This window comes from Dipteris shenzhenensis, chromosome 12 (assembly GCF_047967505.1).
Source record: "Dipteris shenzhenensis isolate YYH24624 ecotype China chromosome 12, Dip_SZ_1.0, whole genome shotgun sequence".
In the NCBI taxonomy this organism is placed as follows: Eukaryota; Viridiplantae; Streptophyta; class Polypodiopsida; order Gleicheniales; family Dipteridaceae; genus Dipteris; species Dipteris shenzhenensis.
Window position 1 is genome coordinate 28,536,107 of NC_141607.1, and position 9,065 is coordinate 28,545,171.

Below are 9,065 nucleotides of genomic sequence, written 5' to 3' on the forward strand. Positions count from 1 at the left end.
TGCTCCCTCCCACATGGAACCCCCTCACATGTTGTGCCTATGGTGGTGCCTCCCTCTCCTCTCCCTCATTCCCTCTTTCTCATAATTTTCCTCCTCACCCGTAGCCCTAATCCCCCCTCGCCTCACATCCCCCTCCATCTCCCTCTAGATTCTCTCAGTCCCTTGTGCCCTCTCCCATGCGTAGCACCCTCAAAGCGTTGTGCCCACAATGGCAATGCCCCTCTGCCTCGTAACCCCCCCCTCCCTTCATGCACAACTCTGTCCCCCCTTCATGCCTCAATTCCCCTCTACTCCTTGATCCCCTCCCTTACCCTCTGCCTCATAAACCTCCTCCCCCTCCCCACATGTGTAGCTCTATCTCCCCTCCCCCTCTCCCCTCTCTTTGATCTCTGACAAGCCCCCCATTAATCTCCCACGTCCCCTTTCACCCCCTGCCCCCTCAATGTCCCCCCCTCCCCAATGCCGCCTCTTGAGTGCTATGCCGGCAAACAGCCGCCCTTCCTCCCTCCCCCAACCCCCTCACTCCCTTTTAAAAACATCCTAATTGACCTAACCTAACACTAACTAACTAGGTCCAAAATAACCTAAAATTAACTAAACTAAGTCCATAACCAAACTAGTTAGAATGCAACTAACCAATAATTAGAGTTAGAAAAATCTAGCCATGATGAGTTTACCTAACCCCAAATTAACCTAATCTCACTTCAAAGACACAGAGAGAGAGAGAGAGGAGAGAGAGAGAGAGAGAGAGAGAGAAGAGAGAGGCGGGGGGGGGGGGGGGGGGGGGGGGCACAGAGGTGGGACCCTTTGTTGAAATGTGATATATTTTGACACTTCTTTCAAGGTCCATAATTTTGGCCACTTGGGCACCAAAGCCTTTGAGCCTAGATTTAATAGATGCAAAATCCAAGTATCTGGGAAATTTTTAGACTAGTTGTCACCATTTCAAACTTCATTATTCATCTACATTCAAGTCCAATTTCAACTTGTGATTCCCATACTTTTCATCATCATTTGATCCACAGAAGGCCTAGCTTCACGATAATCTTCAACGTATTGAAAGCTAGAACTTAGCACCTTTTATGCATTTAAGATCAGAAAGAAGGCTAGAACCCACCTATTGTTTAGAGCTTTCTTGCACCCTTAGGTCCCTACAATAACTTAACATCCTATCCTTAACTAACCTTGGGGTGAATTAAGTCGAACCTAAGGTTAATTATATAGTCCAGGATAGATTAATGGACCCAATCAAACCTACCCAAGTCAAGGAAAACTAGACCTAACCTGACCAAACTAACCCACTACTCAGCTGCCACTAGTTTGGTTAGGTGTCTCAAGACCTCAAGACCTATTTACACAATTACTTAAATCTTAAAGTCCATTCACACAGTTGGAAGGTTGCATTTTCACCCTAACTTCCAAGGCCATAGCTCATCCAAAACTAGTCCACATTGAACCCAGTCAGAACTCTCGTGTCTCACATTGAGAGCCAAACTTAATCAAAGAATTCTCGACATTTTTCAAACCTTTGAAAATCATCACAAATGTAAAAATATACACAAGGTTTAGGCACTTTTCACAGGAAAGTCACCATAACTTGGTCACTGACTTTTGTAATTGCTTCAGCTTTTGAATTCTTCTAAAAACTCATCAAGATTTCTTCATAAAAGTTGGATTTGTTTTGCATTATCAAAGTGTCCATCTTTTGCACAATTTGACGTAGATTGAACCATGTTGATACCTAGCAACATGTCAACATCAAGCAACATCAACTTGGAGTCTTTAGGAAAGCTTGACAACAACTATGGCACATGGAAATACATAATAGAAACCATCCGAGTTCTTCGAGACAGAAGAGACTCTGTTGATGGTAAACTACCTAGACCATTTGACTTGCTTGGTTCAAAGCAGTACAAGTAACTTAGCTGCAATACAAAAATAGATAATCCATTCAATACTTGCAGAAATCTCATTTCACAGGACCAGCATATGAAAATCGATGTGAATTCTTCTCTTTTCACTTAGGAAATCCATTGAGAAAACTCAGAATATGAGCATTGACATCTTCGGGATTCTCTTGATGCATGAAGTGGTGAACATCCTCAAGCACAACTACACCTTGCAGTTTAGGAACGTCTTCTTTCATTTTTGAATGTATATATTCCTTCGCTCCAGGTAAGGCATACACAATATCCTTACTTCCTGCTATGTATAGGGTTGGAGTAATCACTTGTGCTCCCGTCCAAGGTGCCATGAGCTCCCAGTTCCTGCAACAAAGTTGTAGGTAAGACTATCTCGTGCTCCCAGCAGTATTATTCAATTGCATGCAGCAGAAACACACCATCTTACTCTGACTTCATCAGTTTGACCTAGTCTCTCTCTCTCTCTCTCAATCAAATCAATCAAGACATCAGTGGATACCGGGTGCAAGTCACATGCAGAAAGTATACACTGAGATTCTCCCCATTTTCCAAATGTGAAGGACTGATTCAGCCATGGTAAAGGTTCTGAATAGAGAGCAAAGTTGATTGAAATGGATTCTGAACAATTTCGTTCAGCCACAACTATGGTGTTAGATACGTTTCAACAAATTGATTTCCCACTGAAGAGCTCAAGCCAGACAAAACTTAATGAATGAATTATAGCACAAAAGATATGTCCATGAAAAACTCTGTCAGATTCCAAATTGATTACAATGTGTCCAAGCTTCATGTTATAACAATGAAGTGATAAGGTTTTACGATGAACTATAGGGGACCACAAGACATGACATCCATTTTAATTAAGGAAAACACATTCCCACATACCCACACCCATAGCGCTCCACACACACACACCATGAAACCCCCCGCCCCCCCCTCTCCGTTTTGCAACACCCATGCTAGGGGAAGTGTTCTACCCATATACAGTAGATAACTATCTTCCATTTTGCTTCTTGACTAGCTTTAGATATCCCATGACCACAACATGACATCCATTTTGCTGGAGTAAGACTAGAAAAGGAGAACACAAATTCCCACATACTGCACACCCATAGCACTCACACTTTTTTTTTTGGGTGGAGTCTTTTAGTCATTATATTACAAAGAAGCTATCCCAGAAAGGGAGAGCTATAATACATCAAGAGAAAATCTCACTGTAGGACAAATATACATCATGATCAAAGACATGAGATTGCAAGCAATCAAAAAGCGATTGCTGCAAAGAGTGTCTGAAGAAAGAGAAAATGGAAAAAACAGGATCACCAAAGCCCCTATGATTGCGATCCTTCCAGAAAGTCCAAAGTGCCTAGTAGAAAACCGAGCTCTCAAAATCTGCCCAAGGAAGTCCAAGAAAGCCCATAGCGCTCACACACAAACGCAGTTTTTTTTTGTGTGAAATATTTGATTGATTATATTATATGAGTAGCAACCTCAAAACAAGGTGCTACAATCACATCAACTAAAAATTTCAGTATATGCCAAAAAGACCTCATGATCTATGCAGCGGGTTTGCAAGCAATCAAAGAAAGATTGCTGCAGAGAACGCCTAAAAAAGCCAAACAAAGAGAAAGTAGGATCACCAAAGACTTTACAATTCCTATATGTCCATAAAGTCCATAGTGCCCAGTAGCGAACCTAAACGAAGAAAAGATGAAACTCCGGTCTGGATGGATGAAACCCAAATAGCCAGAAGAACTTCCCAAACGGAATAGATGGGAATCTCGCTCGCAGGCGCTGTCGAAGCAGATAAAAAAACTCACGAGAGCATGGACAATGCCAAAACCAGTGAGGCACAGTCTCCGAAGAAGCAAAACATCTATGGCAAAGTGCAGGAGCAATGTGTCGATGAGCTAATAGCTGTCCAGATGGAAACACTCCCAAAAGAACTCACCAAAAGAAAACCTGTTGCCGAAGCGGTACTTTATAGGCCCAAAGTTGCTGTAATCTTTTCCTCCACCACTTGGCTAGGCGATGCATTCACCAAACAGAATCACCTCTCTCTCAAACCCAAGGTTGAGGGAAAAGGATTTTATACAATGCAAGTACAGTAATCTGAGATAGCCTCAAAGGACGAGAAGAGGAGCCTGGAGAGGTCAAAGTCCAATCTTCCAACCAGTCCTGGAGTTCCAAAGGAGGAATCGGAACAAAAGGCGAAAGCATAGAAGTAATTTGTCGCCACAAAGGACGATAATGAGAGCCCAATCCATATGTAGTGGCTGCTAGAGAAAAGGGGAGCACAGTACCAGCATCATCCATAACATCAGCAACCAAGGTGATGCCTTTAAATGAGACAAAGTAGGAACGTCGAGGTTCCTATAAAGCCAAGGGAGGCTAAACGACTTTCGACCAGTGAATGCTTTCAGCTCTCAAAGAATTTCCAAGCAAATATTGCCATCCATTCCACTCCAGATGAGAAAGAACATGCTTCCAGTCAAGAAGCAAGCGGGAGACAAAAGGGCAGTCAGGCAAAGTGCCATCAGTGCAGCCAAAAAAGAAATCCCATTGATCGAGTTGCCAATGACCAAACGCAGAAATACTATTATGAGTGACCAGAGTCCTAATCATAAGAGCCCAAGGCTGATCACCTTGCAGAAATTACAGCAACATTTTTTCCCTATGGGCAAGAATACGCGCATGCATCTTGGGAGAACAAATGTGATGCATTGAAAGCAGCCTGAGACTTTTTTTGCCATGTTTCGATCGCCAGAATATTTCCATAAAGATAGACATTAAAGATGTAAGATCTGCCTTAGTAACCATGATCAATGGCAAGTAAAATTGAATATATGCCACAAGGATGGACTGCACTATTCGAAGACGAACGTGCAAAGGCCAGGTTGCCAGTTTCCAATACTCAAGCTTTTTCCGAAGCTTAGCCAAAACCCAATCAGTTTGTTGTCGGTGAGTGAGTTCCCACCCCAAAGGGAAACCAAAATGAGGAACGAACTAAGTGGGTGGAATGATATCCCCGGGCCATAATAGACTATGCCAGTCTTTGGAATGCAAAGGGAGCAGCTTAGACTTCTGAAAATTAACATGAAGACCAGCTGCCAAACCATAAACAGAGAGGACCTGCATCAAGGCACCAAGATCATGGAGCGTATTCTTTGGGGTAAAGAAAGAATCATCAACATAAACTTCAGCAACCATGCTGCGATTAGCATCCAATTCCAAGCCATGAAGTGATCCTATAGCCACAAGATGATCAATATATTGCAGCATAGGATGAGTAGCAATGGCATACAGTAAAGCACTGAGAGGGCATCCCTGGCGGACCGAACAACGAAGAGTCCACTCATCAGAGATATCCCCAGAAAGAATGCAAGCCGCATTGCTATCTCTGTAAAGCCAGTAAATAACCTGCTGCATTTTTTGTCCAAACCCCAAAGCTCGCATAGTTTGCGAGATGAAATCCCATTGAATTGTGTCAAAGGCTTTTGCAATATCTACCTGCAAGAGTAGAACATCCTATTGCGTGTGTTTGGCATATTCAATCCCAATATAAGCATTGGCAATCTTATTTGTGATATGGCGACATGGAACAAAGCCATATTGGGAGGGATGCAACCCATCATGCAAATAACCTTTAATCCGATCAACCACCATTTTAGCAATGATCTTGTAAATGACTAGCATGAGCGCGGTTGGCCTCCAATCACCAAGTGAATCACATAGCTGCTTCTTTGGAATCAGCTTGAGAAGGCCCTTTTTCCATGACACAGGCATCTGCTGATTTTGCCATGCTGTATTTACCATTTGTAGCAATGTGAATTTAAGAAGATCCCAGAATGCAAGAAAGAATTCAACAGTGAGACCATCCCATCCTAGAGATTTCCATCTGCCACAGGATCTTAGTGCATCAGAAAATTCCCTTTCAGTGAAGGGATGTTCAAGTTCCAAAGCCTGACCATCAGACAGAATTGGATGAATATGCTGCAAAAGAAGCTGACGTGCAAACACGAGCCGAGGAGAAAGAGTATCCACATGCCCAAAATGAGTGGAGAAGTGCTGCACACATAAATCAGCAAGCTCTGAATGAAAATGTTGACCAAGAACCATGAGGCATCCGGATCCGACAGATATTGGCAGCCTGTCTTTTATAGTGTAAACTCTTAAAAAATTGCTTGGAAGAGCAGCCTTTATCCAAAAAAGCCCGTTGTCTAGATCGGGTTTCCCATTTAGCAAGCTTTCTGCGATCATTGGACACCCATTCACACCTCCTAACCCCGCAAACCCCTCCCCTCCAGCACTCACACTCAAGGGACAAGTTCTACCCATACACGGTACATACCCGTCTTCGATTTTGTGTTTGTCTACCAATACCAACATCATGTGTTGAGTTGAATTAACACCACCAATACTTGTTTCTCATGTGGAGACCTTAGGTACCAATCCACGGGACAAAACTCAACTCACCATAGGCATCCAACTGAAGCCATCAACTATCACATTGAGCTTAGCCTTTTGGTATCTTCACTAAGAAATCAAATTTATGTGTTAGTTCAGCCTGTTCTTCTTCAGACCTCCAAGTTCAGACTGATTGCGTAACCACTTCACACTTGCATGGTTAATAAGAGTCTCGCACATACACAGTGCTTGCATGTCTTCAAGACTTCAATAATGGAGAAGAGATGCTCTTATATGATGTATACCATTTCCAAGTATTCTAAAGTTTTCCTCTCAAACCCAACTGGCCTTGCTTTAGATCAACACTACTTGGACAACAAAATTAATAGATCCAGATCTTTTACTAAATTTTGGCACTATGGCAATTATTCTTTAAATAGCCTCATAACTTCCTTTTCAAACTTCAGCCCTCAAGAAGGCCTTTTCCTTTCCCCTTAAAATAGCCTTGAACACATAATCTTCATAAACCCTTGCTAAAAAAGGAAAAACCGATGAAAATATATGAACACGTTGGAAGGACAAAAGCAATAGAGCCTAAACCGCCTTCACAGCCACCTTCATCCACATTTAAAACAACTGAATAGCACAATCACAAGGTAAATACATTCATTCAACATCACAGCTACTTACTTACCCAAGTTAGTGTCTATAAAACAAGAATTGCTTAAACCAAAAGGCACGACTCTGAAGTGACGCAGGTTATAACAAATTCAAAGTGCTATCTTATGCTATTGAATACAGACTTGATACTGTTTGAATCCACGATCAACCTTGTAAACTTGAGAAAGGCTGTGGTTCAATCAACAAATCATATGTTTTAAATTCAGAAGAACAAAATGGAAATCTTACAAGTCAATAACCCGATAATAATTGAAACCACCAGTAAATCCTATCTTCTCAAACTGGTCTGCATATTGCTGGATATCCTCTGCAGACATCCATGCAGGAAAATCTTCTGGGGCATCAAGGATTTCTGAAATTTCTTTGTCGGAAGGTGCAATCCAAAGATCAGTCCTTGTGCTCAAAAAAATCTTCCTTAGGATATTTGCACACCCTTGATGAGCAAAGTCTGCTTCTGCTCTTCCCGGTTCCTGTAGAGAGGTTTAGGCAGGATAGAAATTTAAACTAACAATAGATAAAGAGATATCACATCATCAACTCTCTCTCTCTCTCTCTCTCTCTCTACATATATATATACACCACCACCAAGCACATCACATCCCACCTACACCGCTTTCCAGGGGATTCATTTTGCCCCCCACACTTTGCTCGCCATATCTTGCCAAGGCTGAATGACTAGAAGCCAATTGCCTTAAATCTCCTTTGTTACTGGTCTCCAGGAGAGCAATTTGCAGTGGATAGACACCTTGGAAAGAATATTTGCGGCAACTATTGTGTGAGAAAGCTCCTCTTGAACTCAATAGACTGCATCAAAATTTTGTAGCGAGGAATCAACAAATCATGGATACCTTCCTCTTTTTGGATCTTTGCTTGCGTGAAGTTCAAGGTATCTGTGAGACACTCGTTGTGATTGAGATGCATGATTAGGAGGCATGCATCTCATATGCATGCAGTCATACTTACCTAGCTTACAATTACTTCTCTCTTCCCCTTTATAGCCAAAAGCTAGTATCTCTGGTACATCTCTTTAAACGAACTCTTCTCTTCTTAGATCATCGCACTAGACATATGGCTGTGTCACTTGTGTCAAGTGGCGGGCTGATGTGGGAAAGCGACATATGATCAATATCTTGGTATTGTGCTGCCCTAGCACCAGGTTTTTGAGAAATGTGAATGTATCCTTGCCAGGCCCTTCAGTCATGTGTAAAATATTATACTCAAAATTTTATATAGTATTTATGTTGGCTCTACAGTCTACAATGTACATGCTGCAATTTGAGCTCTAGCTTCCATATGCTCCAATGTTTTTAACATTAATATTTTGTTGTAGAGGCTTTTATCTATTTGATATTCAGCCTGTAATAGATGTGGGACATGAAAATAAGGTCCAGATTCTCACTATAATCACTCAGCATGCAAGTATAAGGGGGAGACATCCTGGCAGATTATCCCTCCATTGTATGGTTGCCTTGAGGCTTGCACAGCTCATACTGTTGGCAGCCTTCCTTGGGTTTTGGATGTGATAAAAAAATCACATACAATGATTAACTTCTATCACCCATAAGCCTAGGATACTTGCAATGTTCAGAGATCATTGCAAGTGGGAGCTGAAAAAACCATCCAGCACATGGTTTGGGCACATCTACATTGTCCTTTCCAAGTGTGTATATTGTAAATTATAAATTCTAATAGCTATGATTTATCTTCTAGTTTTAGGTCACAGGCATTTGAATCATTTACGAACCATGAATGAACATCCGAAGTTATAACTTGATCCTTTACTGCAAGTCTAGACGGTTAGCATGGACTGGATAGAGTGGGCTGATAGAAAGGCAATGGGATTTGAAACATTGTTCTTGATAATGAATGGTGGAACACTGGTGACTCCATCCAGGCAGCAATAATTTCCATCTACACTATCCTCTCTCATTGATAGAGATGGATGCATGATGGGCCTCTTGTATCAGTACATTACATGTCTGTAGACCACATTAGATCAGTGCACTGTCCTTATGCGAGACACATATTGAAATCGGAAATTTTCATAATCATTGT

The 9,065-nt window shown here is 41.8% G+C and overlaps 1 pseudogene; it reads right to left on the reverse strand.

Moving 5' to 3' along the window:
• Window positions 1-1,679: 1,679 nt before the first annotated feature.
• On the reverse strand, window positions 1,680-7,665 carry LOC147896062 (epoxide hydrolase 3 pseudogene; annotated as a pseudogene).
• Between the last annotated feature and the right edge of the window lie 1,400 nt (window positions 7,666-9,065).